The sequence below is a fragment of the Doryrhamphus excisus genome, linkage group LG2 (genome assembly GCF_037039965.1).
Source record: "Doryrhamphus excisus strain RoL-2023G ecotype Guam linkage group LG2, RoL_Dexc_Guam_v1.1, whole genome shotgun sequence".
NCBI classification, from domain to species: Eukaryota; Metazoa; Chordata; class Actinopteri; order Syngnathiformes; family Syngnathidae; genus Doryrhamphus; species Doryrhamphus excisus.
In genome coordinates, this window is record NC_136358.1 from 26424635 (window position 1) to 26439081 (window position 14447).

Genomic DNA, 14447 nt, shown 5'->3' on the forward strand with positions numbered 1-14447 from the left:
ATTTTATTTATTTATTGAGAACTTAAGAAAGGGTTTCAAAATGGAGTGAAGGAAAAACTAAAAAGCCAAAAATACCACTTCCACACAAAATGGGAGGAGAGCTCATGTTTGTGCCGTCTACTGATAAAACTGGAAATCCCCTATTCTGTAAAATGAAATATACACACAGTATATAATGTGTGTGCGCTTAATGATGACAGTGACATTTTTTTGTCTACTGACAAAGATTTATGAAATTAATACTTTGATGAATGAAAAAAAGACTCGTCTGCCAGCTGCTGCAAAATAGCAGCAGTGTCATTTTGTAATTCTCTGACTGTGACGGAATAAAATGAGGAGAAAACATTTGTTTTGTGTTGTCATGTTCCTGCTAAACCACCTACTGACAGACTCGTAGGGGATGTTGTAAATTCATGCCATCCGTGCCAAGTGTGTGCATGTGCTAATACAGACTGGCAGACACTATCTAGCTAATGCACACACACACACACACACACACACACACATTAGAAGAGGATTATAACATGTTTCTCCAGCACAGACTAAAATGTAGCTTTAATTAAAGGATAAATAAGAAACAAGTTACTTCAGAATGAAAATGCAAAGTGCTAATCACTTCATTTTGGAAACTTTTCAGTCATTACCTCTAAGCACTACATAAATAGGTAAGGCAAATTAGATGACAGGGCAATTTATCATTGGAAGGTTCATTAAACTTTTATTCAGAAAGGTTGCTGGAATGAGAATTACCCATAGTGCCATAAAATTACACATAAATTAAAAGAAATCTCACCACAGTGTGTTATATACGTAAAGCGACAACTGGGAAAAAAAATGTGACCTTTGACCACAGCTATACAGTCTTAAAGAACCAAATTATAGAATGAGAACCAGATTGTTTATTCCTGACAACAATACCTAATACAGACATCCGGGCTTAACTGCAGTCCCTGTATGCCTACAAGTAAGCGGGTCTTAAAAGAAATCTCACCACAGTGTGTTATATACGTAAAGTGACAACTGGGAAAAAAATGTGGCCTTTGACCACAGCTACCTCAAACCTCTTGGATTAGATTGGGTTTCTCGCACTCATTATTGAAGCCATCTTATGGCTGATAATTAGTAAACGTTGACCTTTGCTACTTTGGCGAGCTTGTGTCAACAGTCAACCATAGTTGCCCTATAATGCAAAATGAAGTGTTTGATGATTGATCCATGAGTAATCCAGTGTAGAAATCCTCCCCCTGAGGACTCTAACTGGGTTTCGAATAGTGGATAAGGGAGTCTTAAAGAACCAAATTATAGAATGAGAACCAGATTATTTCTGACAACAATACCTAACACAGACGTCCGGGCTTAGCTGCAGTGCCTGTATGCCTACAAGTAAGCGGGTCTTACACTCTATACACTCGAGTATTTGTGAGACTATGTGTTTGATTTTATCTTTAGCTAGCAAAATTGAGCAAATACCTTTTTGGTATTTTGGTATTCCATTAATCATTAATTTAAAACCAATTATCTTTGTGTTTTCGGCAAAACAAGATACACACACAAAAAAGTGATGGATTTACTAAGCAAATCTCCATTCAAAGAATGTGGCCTTTGAAGGCATACAGTCTGAAGTGAACAGTTAGAATTTGAAGCAAATATTCTTTGACCCTTTGAGAGCTACTCAAAAATCACCTGGCGTGGAACCACCATCGTAAGGCTGGACTCAGAAAACAACCACACACAAATAGCATTTCATCCACCCATTTCTAAGTCTTCTGCCTATCTATATCATCATAAAATATTTACTAAATTGTCTACATCGAAAGGCATGCATCATAAATGATCATAAAGCCGGCAATGACAGTGATCTGATCAAGCTCTTCCACGGTGCGCTGGCTTGGATTTCCGACTGAAGTCAAAAGTGGTTAACATGTGGCGCCAATCACCCCGCTGCCATCCAGATCAAACCCAGCCAATAACAGCATTATGAGCTCGCCTCATGCGGCACAAAGCAGCCTCCTAAGAGATTAATGGTTGAAGGTTAGCAAGAATTTCTTTCCAACAAAGGGATATCCTTCACTGTCAAAGGCTATCTGAAGAGCTTCTTATCAGTCTTCAGTACATAACTCTTTGATAAGATAGATGTGACACAAGAACGGTGGTGCTCGGAGTAACCCGTTGCAGGTCAAATACACGGCGGCATGATGATGAATCACGACGACGTAAGGACAATAAAACAAGACATCAAAAGCACTGCGAGAAATCACATTAGCTTTCTGACAGTGTGGGTTTTTCCTCTCACGTTCCACTGTGATGTGTCTTTTGTGTTTCCGTGTGCAGATTCATTTGCACACAATATTCCTTGCAAAGCCAAGCCAGGCTCTTCCCCCCTTGAACGCTGTATCTACAGTATGTCGCCGCACTTTGCACCTTCTCTCGCTTGCCTCCGCTTACAAACACATCGCCGCAGGCGGCGGAATCAATTGTGACAGGAAATCCCGGGAGGGTTGTTGGCGGGTTATCGGGTTAACCTGTGAAATGTAACCCACCTGACACCGGAAGGTGGGCTGCAACACCTACAGGAATCACACATCCATTTCATTTCCACCGCTGATCCTGTTCAAGGGAGCTGGAGCCTATCCCAGGTGACTTTGGGACATTGGTCACACTCACAATCCACATGACCACCGGTGCTGGATCCACAGCAGACATCTTCCAGTATATGAAGAGACTAGTCAGTGGTGGAATATGACTATAATGGCTTGTCCAAAAACATGTCAGCATTTTTTCCCCTCTACGATTTGAGTGTTGACGCTATCCATTGTCTTCATCCTCCATTTTGACCCATTTGGTTCATGGCGCTTATAATGCCAACAATGGCAGCACAGGAACTGATCCTACAGACAATACAGACATCCGGGCTTATCTGCATTGCCTGTATGCCTACAAGTAAGCGGGTCTTATTACAGCGCAGCTGCAAAAAAGCACCCTTCCTTTCCCTGCCCGGTGTTTTATACACTCGAGTATTTGTGAGACCATGTGTTTGATTTTATCTTTAGCTAGCAAAATTGAGCAAATATAAATAAAGCATACATTCGTAAGAGCACATCAAAGGTCAAAGGTCTTGAATTGGATTGCCCAATTGTTGCCACCGGTGTGACAAGACAAGGAAATCCCTCATTTATTGCAGTTAATTCCTTATTTATTGTATAAATGGAATATTACCTTACTAGAGCATAGAAGACCTGTTCTACATCATCATCATTAGAGCCCTCCAGACATGAAGTAACACCCCTAGAGTTATTTTTTACTCATTTTCCTTACTAGAGCATAGAAGACCTGTTCTACATCATCATCATTAGAGCCCTCCAGACATGAAGTAACACCCCTAGAGTTATTTTTTACTGATTTTCCTTACTAGAGCATAGAAGACCTGTTCTAAATCATCATCATTAGAGCCCTCTAGACATGAAGTAACACCCCTAGAGTTATTTTTTTACTCATTTTCCTTACTAGAGCATAAAAGACCTGTTCTAAATCATCATCATTAGAGCCCTCCAGACATGAAGTAACACCCCTAGAGTTATTTTTATTATTTTTACTCATTTTCCTTACTAGAGCATAGAAGACCTGTTCTAAATCATCATCAGAGCTCTATAGACATGAAGTAACACCCCCAGAGTTATTTTTTACTCATTTTCCTTACTAGAGCATAAAAGACCTGTTCTAAATCATCATCATTAGAGCCCTCCAGACATGAAGTAACACCCCTAGAGTTATTTTTTACTCATTTTCCTTACTAGAGCATAGAAGACCTGTTCTAAATCATCATCATTAGAGCCCTCTAGACATGAAGTAACACCCCTAGAGTTATTTTTCACTCATTTTCCTTACTAGAGCATAAAAGACCTGTTCTAAATCATCATCATTAGAGCCCTATAGACATGAAGTAACATCCCAAGAGTTATTTTTACTATTTTTTTTACTCATATTACCCAATATAGTGAACAATAAGAGTAGGAGGGGCTCGTGCTTGTTGCTATAAAAAGGGGATTCATTATGATGCTTTCACTCGCCTCTCATCCATTAGCAAACTAGTGTTCAGCAAAACAAGTAATCATGGTCGCCGTCAATTAATGGACTGCGATGACGTTCCCCACACCGAGGCCCTCAAGCATCTCAAGCTGCTCGTCACATCACTTCATTGACAACAACGCACCCGTGACCAATATGTCAACGAATCCCACTCCAGCCACTAAAAAATCTATCCGCTCATCAACTGCTACCGCCTGATGAAACGCGGCGCAATCGCTGAAGCACGATGTGTCGGCCACAAACACCCAACATTGGTCTTTATATAGTCGCTGATGGCAGCTTTGATCTCTTTGAAGATAAAGGTGAATTTGCATGCTTTGATAAGATATTACATACATTGATGGAAGTAAAGATTAAGAGGCTTATGCAATAGAAGTAAAAATCATGAAAATAGATAAACTGAGGCCCGTATCACCAGTTGATGATGATTGATGTGCAGTGTTTAGAATCGTACTCCCAATTCCCCGGGCCTCAGAGAGAAAGTGTCTTCCACATTGATTTATATTTACTCCATGGAGGTCAAACCCCTGACCTATTCCTAAAACCAGCATTGACGGTTTCAATCCCACGTTTGAAGGTATTTGCTCAATTTTGCTAGCTAAAGATAAAAGCTAAAACAAACATTCTCACAAATATAGACAAAAGATCCACACAAATAAGGACTAACGTGACAATTGACATTTAAGGTGGAAACATCGGGTACGCATATGATAGCTTGCTTTGCAACAAACGAAAAGCAGAATGTTCCAGAAGCCTTGACGCCCCTGCGAACAAACGAAAGCAGAAACACCATGAAAGAAGCGGTTCAAACAAGGTCAGTGACGAAAGCTGATTGGTCCAGGACTCCAGCCTCTTACACAATCTTGAGCGTATAAAAGGCCGGGCAGCGAAAGGAAGGATGCTTTTTTTGCAGCTGCGCTGTAATAAGACCCACTGACTTGTAGGCATGCAGGGACTGCAGATAAGCCAGGACGTCTGTATTAGGTATTGTTGTCAGGAATAAACAATCTGGTTCTTTAAGATTCCCTTATCCTCGATTCGAAACCCACTTAGAGTCCTCAGAGGGAGGATTTCTACACGTTTTAACAAACCAACCTAAAATAATTATTATTGGGTGCGTCTTCTTCCACCAAACAGTTGCCATTTTCATTTTGCGATGATTTAAAACAAGTACGATTGAATCTCCTTACATCTCAGCATGTTTATTTTTGTTGTTCTTTGCATTTTCAGAATGACTAATGGTGTTGGCGCCCTGCGTTCATTTATTCACCTGCTTTGATGCATCCATCCATTCATCAAGTATACAGTTTATCTTGGTCAGGGTGCTTAATGAATCCATCTTGACAATCTACTGTAAGTGAGGTTCTTTTTCTCCTGTGTCATCATAAACTGCAACTCAAAAAGAAAGTCATTGTTCCGTATTTCATTATCCTTTGTATTTATTTAAATCCCTTTCTTTATGCATAAGGAGAAGTGGTATTAGTGAGAGGATCACAGGTGTTTTGGAGATAGATACGGCTCTTACATCACATTCCGACAGACGCTACTCTATAGCCGGGGGCTACAGCTGGATTCTCTCCCGTTTCTGGAGCTATTGGGAGCTTCGGAAGAGCTGCGTAGTGTTTGCATCTGAACACGCTCCACCAATGCATCGCAGGTAAGGAAAATTACATCTGCTGTTTGCATGAGCAGTTGCTCAGCGACACACGGGGTCTGATCTATTAAAGGTTTGGGTACATAAAAACCAATTGGAGGTGCACAACAATTTTCATATATATATACACACACACCGTCATTAATAAGCAGTATACATGCAGATACAGGAGGAGGATATGTAAATGTAATAATTTTGCACCTGCAGACTAATTTATCAAACCAGAAACCTGGTTGCGGTCATTATTTTTGCGTGCCTTTTTGATGCTTTTGGAAGTGGTGCATCTAAATAGATCAGGCATCCTTTGTAAATATGCTCAAATCCCCTGCCTTGTTCCGTTTAAAACAATATTGTCTGTTGGTATGCAGAGTTATTGTGTTGTGCATCTGAGCGTGCACATATTTATACGTGGAGCAATTTCTCAGGTTCTCAGAGTGCAAGATGGGCGATGCGACAATTTATGGTATCGATCCAACGGCAAGTAAATACAGGACCTTTTATTGGCGATATGCATTTTTTTTTCTTTCCATTTTTTGAGATCTTTGAATTTGAAACAATTTAAGAATATATAAATACAGCAATTTATGACGCTGTAACAGTGTTGTCAAAACAGTACAAATATTCTCTTTTATGACATACGCAGCACGCTAGTATCAATCCGATACTGACACTACCCTGGTATCAGTATCAATATTTATATTTCACCAGTATTATACTATCAATATTTATATATTTATCAATATATCAATATATATGATGTGCTATACTACATATCACTATATTGACAGTTAATATGGTACCGATTATGTCATTGTATGGTCATATCACCTCGTACTTTGGTACAAGTACCAAGTGACAAAAATAAAATAAAAAAACCTTAAACTGCATTATGGAAAGCAGGAAGTGAACAAATGTAACAGTTACTGATTGTAAAAGTACCAGAATTTAAGGATAGGATTTAATTATTATTATTATTAAAAATAAAAATAAAATAAAAAAACCTTAAACTGCATTATGGAAAGCAGGAAGTGAACAAATGTAACAGTTACTGATTGTAAAAGTACCAGAATTTAAGGATAGGATTTAATTATTATTATTAAAACTAAAAATAAAATAAAAAAACCTTAAACTGCATTATGAAAAGCAGGAAGTGAACAAATGTAACAGTTACTGATTGTAAAAGTACCAGAATTTAAGGATAGGATTTAATTATTATTATTAAAAATAAAAATAAAATAAAAAAACCTTAAACTGCATTATGGAAAGCAGGAAGTGAACAAATGTAACAGTTACTGATTGTAAAAGTACCAGAATTTAAGGATAGGATTTAATTATTATTATTAAAAATAAAAATAAAATAAAAAAACCTTAAACTGCATTATGGAAAGCAGGAAGTGAACAAATGTAACAGTTACTGATTGTAAAAGTACCAGATGGAGGGGTAGGATTTAATAAGCTTTGCTTCTTCCTACTCCTTTTGGACATGTGGAACTGTGAACTGATTATGGGATGCACTCAATTGTAATCTGATGCATGTTCAAATGAAATTAAACCATTACTAATATTTGGGTGTAGTATACGTACATGCTTCTGCAGACATGAACACATTTACTATACATCTTTGGCATGCCCATATTTTTGGACAGGACTATCCGACAAAGTGTGAGCTAGTTCCACATTCCATTCTTGCCATCTGTCAACCAATCAAAGGCAGCAGCATGTCGAGCTCTACGAGCCACACGTTTGAAACAAATGCCTGGTGCTCATGCAATGGAGCCATGATGATTTAAATCATTAATACACACTTTCAGCCTCCAGACAACCGAGAGCCGCATTATTTCCATTGGTTAATCGGATCCTATAGGTTTATACCATGATCACATGGTAACTTGTTCCCGATGAGCGTATGGAAAAGATGCATGTAAAATAACACAGCGGCCCCGCACGGGTGCCAATCTATGCAATGCATCATAGCTTTGATGTACATGCAAGGCGGCACTCCCGCAGGACACGCACTCTCCAGCATTACTGGCATTATTACACACGGAATTATTATTTAGATTACCTCAGAGGCATAAGAAGCGTAGGATAGTTGATATGTGTACATGCCTTAGCTTTGTGTGCACTAATTCATTCACAGACGTATGGCAAGATGTGCTAGAAGTAGAAAACACCAGACACTGAGGCAATCCTCTGCTGGCTACTGTAGCACGAGACCCCCCGCCTTCTCCCACCCCCCCTGTACATATAATGCAAATGACTGCAGGGAAGGCACTCTCTCTGCACAGACATGTGTAGCTAAGGAAGATAAACATGAAACTGTGCAGAGTCTGGAATGAGATGTGCCACTGTGATGCAACATGATGTATGAGAATAATAACGTGGAAAAAGAAATTCTTCAAAGCTTTGTGAAAGACAACTTGAAGAGAGAGAGAGAGAGAGAGGGAGAGAGGGAGAGAGAGACTTGGGAAGCTTTCACTGAGGTTATGCAGGGATCACACCGGAGCTCGGCTGGATATCATTGCAACATTTTTAGAACGGCACAGCGGGAGGCACTCGGTTCAATACCTGTGTGTTACTTTGCCAGACCAAAGGCTGCTTCTCAATCTCACACTTAGGAGACCACAGCTGCACCCAAAGGGTCCGAGTACCATGGCAAGATTTGGGGGGGGCGGGTGTTGGGGATGATTAATCCCCAGAATGTAAAGATTGCTGATTGATGTTGGTATTATCCAAGAGTTCTTAGACACTTTATTATTATTAGACTACATTCAGCTCTCGAACCTTCTCTTTCTCTCTTTAGTTGCCATTGTTCACTTGCTTCACACATATTAAATGCATAGGTACTAAGCACTAATGAATGATAATGAAAGAACGCTCAATAACAGATTGAATTGGAATCACAGTAAAGCCGCTCAGGGGTCGGCAACCTTTACTATGAAAAGAGAGCCATTTTAGCCCCTTGCTCACTGAAGAAAAATAGCCTGGAGTCGCAAAACAACATTGGAGGGAATTTGGGGGTATCAAAGTAGTTCAGATAAGAAAAGACGAGTTAGAGTACTCTTGCTAGTATTGGAGATAAACTTACATAAAGCAAATACAGGGCCTTTTATTCGCGATATGGATTTTTTTTTCAAGATCTTTGAATTTGAAACAATTTAAGAATATATAAATACAGCAATTTAAGACGCTGTAACAGTGTTGTCAAAACAGTACAAATATTCCCTTTTATGACATACTCAGCATGCTAGTATCAATCCGATACCTTGGTATCAGTATCAATATTTATATTTCACCAGTATTATAGTATCAATATTTTTTAAATGATTGTCAAATAGCTCTGGGATAAGTATTACTTATTATTTATTTTATTGTGAACTGAATAGCATCCTGTCTGCTCATCCAATCACCAGTCAGGATGCATTCACGATCTCACACAAAGTTGCAAAGACATGTATTGTATTTTCCACCCACATGTGGCTCTGGAGCCACAGGTTGCTGACCCCTGGGCTAGCTAGATAATTCATTTATCACGGCCAGGTCTGGAACCAATGAACTGCTATGAAGGAGGGATGAAAAAGTTACTTAAATACATTAAGTTGGGTGTACTAACTTTTGGTATGGAAGACAACATCCATCTTGGTATCTGCAAATCATTTGTGAGTCTTCACAACACTTGCTGTTTTTAATATTTTATCCCCTTAAAGCCTTCAGTCAGCACAATTTGTCCACAAGCGTACCCTGGTGGCACAATCAGAAAACTATTTTCTCAGACTCGACAAGGCCAAAACCATCAGCGGTTGAGACAGTTATTTAACCTTCCACGTGGAAAAAAAAACTATTTATTGAATATCTAAAACCACAATGGCCCTTCGGTACCTTGACCATTTCCAGAAAAGATGCAGAGCGGCACTCTGAAGGCTGAACACATCAACTTTGTTAACCTCCAAATTGTTTAGAATATATTTGCTTCATAAGAAATAATGGGAATTGATTTCATCCATCCAAGGTTCCCAATTAAGTAATCCATGGATGGTTGGACCTCCACAATGCTCTCACTGTGCCGTAGAAGATGACCGTACACTGACGACTTTGAGAACAAACTGCGGATCGATATGTGCTTTCACTTTTAAGTACCAAAATACCAGAAAATGCCAGAAAAAGTAGCTAAATTTATCGTCTTGAGAACATATGTCGCTAAGATGGTTGATAATGGCGCCAGATTTAGGGACAAAGTCGCCAGCACATCTTATGCATGCAGCATTCACTGCCGATTGGCTGTCAACCGTGATCATGTGGGACAGCGCCGGAGAACTGCAGACTGAGAAGCTCAGCTGCACCTGACCCAAAATAACCAAACACAAATTGATCCCTTATTGTCCGTCGGATTTTTCCAAAGTCTATCCATCTCTTTGAATATGTTCAAATGCAATATAAGACGGCATATGTAGGCCTGCATGAATATCCCAAACTTTGTGTTTACATCCATAAAATGAAGAGGAATGAAGCAAAGCATCCACGCCGACCCTCTGCCGTCAGCGATTATTTCCGAATGGACAGAATCCGCTAACAAGCTATCATGATCCCGCTTTCAAACAAGACATCAACACCCTGTGGGCCCAAATTCATATTCCGCTCGGGTAATCTCCTGAGTTGTGGTCTGAAAAGGCCAGGAGTTATTTCCATATTTATTGTACAGCTTCAGTTCCCCCGATGAATAAATCAAAGGCATCACTAATGGCCTTCTACACATTCCATAATAAAACTCAGAGTTAATGCGCATCATTAAGCACTCACTTGTGTGAGAGGTGGCTTAAAATGCCACAAGTACTTTGTTGTCATTGACTAAAGAGTCCAACTGTTGATACAGTGACTCGCTCTTATTTCTTGCCGTCGTTCGCATCGTCTCCGCTTTTTTTCGCGGCGGTCCGAATCACGGTACTCTCCCTGATTAAAACGAGTGCACTAAGCCAATTAGGATGGCCACGAGTGGGTAATTAAGGAACGGAATGTACTGCGTAGAAATGGGTCAAACAAGACAACAGGTCAGGGACACGGTCTTCTTTGATCGGGAGACGATCCTCAAAACATCAGCACCAACCGGCTCGCAGGCATTTACAGAAAAATGCAAAAACATCCAAAACAAAACGATATGCAGTTGAAAAACCCGTTTATTCTCATTTGCAATGATGCAGCAAAACCGAGTATGTTTGTGGTGTCCTTGGAAAATGTACCAAACATTCCCGACGTATCCCAAGCAGTTTAATCAGCTGCTATCGACTATTTCCGATGCATTCATTAATTCATTCATTTTCTACCGCTTTTTCCTCACCAGGGTCGCAAGGGATGCTGGAGCCTATCCCAGCTGTCTATGGGCGAGAGGCGGGGTACAACCTGGACTGGTCGCCAGCCAATCACAGGGCACATATAGACATTTTCTATGTCGCTTATCCTCGCTAGAGTCGCAGGGGTATGCTGGAGCCTATCCCAGCTGTCTATGGGCGAGAGGCGGGGTACAACCTGGACTGGTCGCCAGCCAATCACAGGGCACATATAGACATTTTCTATGTCGCTTATCCTCGCTAGAGTCGCGGGGGTATGCTGGAGCCTATCCCAGCTGTCTATGGGCGAGAGGTGGGGTACAACCTGGACTGGTCGCCAGCCAATCACAGGGCACATATAGACATTTTCTATGTCGCTTATCCTCGCTAGAGTCGCGGGGGTATGCTGGAGCCTATCCCAGCTGTCTATGGGCGAGAGGCGGGATACAACCTGGACTGGTCGCCAGCCAATCACAGGGCACATATAGACATTTTCTATGTCGCTTATCCTCGCTAGAGTCGCGGGGGTATGCTGGAGCCTATCCCAGCTGTCTATGGGCGAGAGGCGGGGTACAACCTGGACTGGTCGCCAGCCAATCACAGGGCACATATAGACATTTTCTATGTCGCTTATCCTCACTAGAGTCGCGGGGGTATGCTGGAGCCTATCCCAGCTGTCTATGGGCAAGAGGCGGGGTACAACCTGGACTGGTCGCCAGCCAATCACAGGGCACATATAGACATTTTCTATGTCGCTTATCCTCGCTAGAGTCGCGGGGGTATGCTGGAGCCTATCCCAGCTGTCTATGGGCGAGAGGCGGGGTACAACCTGGACTGGTCGCCAGCCAATCACAGGGCACATATAGACATTTTCTATGTCACTTATCCTCGCTAGAGTCGCGGGGGTATGCTGGAGCCTATCCCAGCTGTCAATGGGCGAGAGGCGGGGTACAACCTGGACTGGTCGCCAGCCAATCACAGGGCACATATACGTAGACATTTTCTATGTCGCTTATCCTCGCTAGAGTCGCGGGGGTATGCTGGAGCCTATCCCAGCTAACTTTGGGCTAGAGGCGGGGTACACCCTGACTAGATTTAATGAAACTAAGATGCGAATTGAGACTAGCACCAAAATGTAGCCATGCTTCATTTTAGTACTTAATTCATTTTCTACTGCTTTTTCCTCATGAGGGTCGCGGGGGATGCTGGAGCCTATCCCAGCTGTCTATGGGCGAGAGGCGGCGTAGACCCTGGACTGGTCGCCAGCCAATCACAGGACACATATAGACAAACAACCATTCACACTCACATTCATACCTATGGACAATTTGGAGTCGCTAATTAACCTAGCATGTTTTTGGAATGTGGGAGGAAACCGGAGTACCCGGAGAAAACCCACGCATGCACGGGAAGAACATGCAAACTCTACACAGAGATGGCCGAGGGTGGAATTTGAACCCTGGTCTCCTAGCTGTGAGGTCTGCGCGCTAACCACTAGAATTTTTTAATGTTAATGTCTCCTTTTTCCTTCTTGTTCCCCTCCGCTTCCTCCAGAGGCTTTGTTGTGTCAAATACACACACCCATGCACACACCACTGCCAGTGTGTAGGAGGCTCATAACGGACCATTTGCATGAATAGGACGTTTTTAGGATAAGCAGGAGCGACAAGGGCTACACAGAAGTTCCTTTTCAATAGCGGCCTGGGCTGGTTGAGGCTAGATCATTTGAATATGTGCAACCTTCATTTGCATGCAAAGCTCCGGGCACTGCTACCCGTCTTGTGGCAATGCCGAGAGAAAATAGCACACCGGTAGACATGAACTACCTTTTTTTTTTTTTTTTGCTCATCTGCTTTCCACTACCGAATCCAAAAAAAATACTGCAGAAACATCCTGAAGTTTCCCTTTTTAATAATTCAAGAACTTGACCCAAAAGAAAGTTTTGGTAAAAAAGAAACTTTTTTGTAATTCTATTGAATTTCTCCTGTTGAGTTTGTACGACTGAAGAAAACTCCAACGTAGGTAGAAAATAAAGCAATTTCACGCTCCTAGGAATACTTATTTCAACAAAACTTCATTTTTGACTCCATTTGATGAACATTTCCTGCAATGCGTTATTTCAATTTGCAGAGTCTTATTCCTCATCAAGCTTCAAAGTCATGTTTTGTTATGTTTATGTTTGGTGTATCTGTGACATCAATCCGGCATTTAAAGAACTCCATGACTGTTAATGTTGAATTGGTACATAAAATTATTCATTCAAGGGTCGCAGGGGGGTGCTGGAGCCTATCCCAGCTGTCTTTGGGCGAGAGGATTGGTGGCCAGCCAATCACAGGGCACATATAGACAAACAACCATTCATAATAAAAAAAAAAATTTTGTAATTCTCTTGAATTTCTCCTGTTGAGTTTGTACGACTGAAGAAAAGTCAAACGTACGTAGAAAATAAAGCAATTTCACGCTCCCAGAAAATACTTATTTCAGCAAAACTTCCATTTTTTTACTCCATTTGATGAACATTTCCTGCAATGCGTTATTTCAATTTGCAGAGTCTTATCCTCATCAAGCTTCAAACTCATGCTTATTATATTCTCTGCCAGTCGGGATTTAGGGAAGTTATTCACAATATGGTGGCAGATTTGGCATCCAGTGTTGGGCAGCTCATCTAAGCTGATTGGATGCTCATTTACACTTTCAGCAATAGTCACCGCATTCAAGGCTATGTTCACTGCAAGGTTTTTTTTTGTTTTTTTTTTTTCAAACTATTAATGGCACAAACATGTCACGTTGCCAGATGCTTTGACATTGAACAGCCATCGGTGTTGTTTTAGGTCGTGTATAAACCAACCGTGTCCGTGTTTATATAAAGTGCTCACTCAACGCTGAAGTTTGAACACCTGTGTCGGAGCGTTATCGGCGCTACTAGGGAGGCATACAGTTGATGCAACTGCAAATCATTTGTGTATAATAAATAAATAGAAATAGACTGATATTTGACCCGTGCTGATAACCGGCAATAGCAAATTGAAAGTGTAAATACATTTAATATCGGCGTACACGTTGTACACTGGCTACTCTAAATTACAGAAGATACAACAAGGCTGCTGAAATGGTATTTGCAATATTAAGGAAGTATTTCTATAATGCCTCATATTAACTCACTAGCAAGATATCAGTGTATAGAATGATCATATATTATTTTCATATTTGCATACTGTATTTGTATATAACTCTGGGTAAAAATGTTGATTTGTTAATACTTGGATTATTTATATTTATTTTTCTATATTGTGTATTTTGTACTGCTTAACCGATTCTGTACTCTTGCTGCTGTGCAATGCAAATTTCCCCACTGAGGGATGAATAAAGGCATATCTTATCTTATC

General features: G+C 40.8%; 1 long non-coding RNA gene across 1 annotated transcript; it reads left to right on the plus strand.

The window, feature by feature from the left end:
- Window positions 1-5172: 5172 nt before the first annotated feature.
- Window positions 5173-13315, plus strand: LOC131109414 (uncharacterized). Its single transcript, XR_013627048.1, has 3 exons — window positions 5173-5439; window positions 5555-5743; window positions 12616-13315. It is a non-coding gene; the product is annotated as an uncharacterized LOC131109414 (long non-coding RNA).
- Window positions 13316-14447: the final 1132 nt, after the last annotated feature.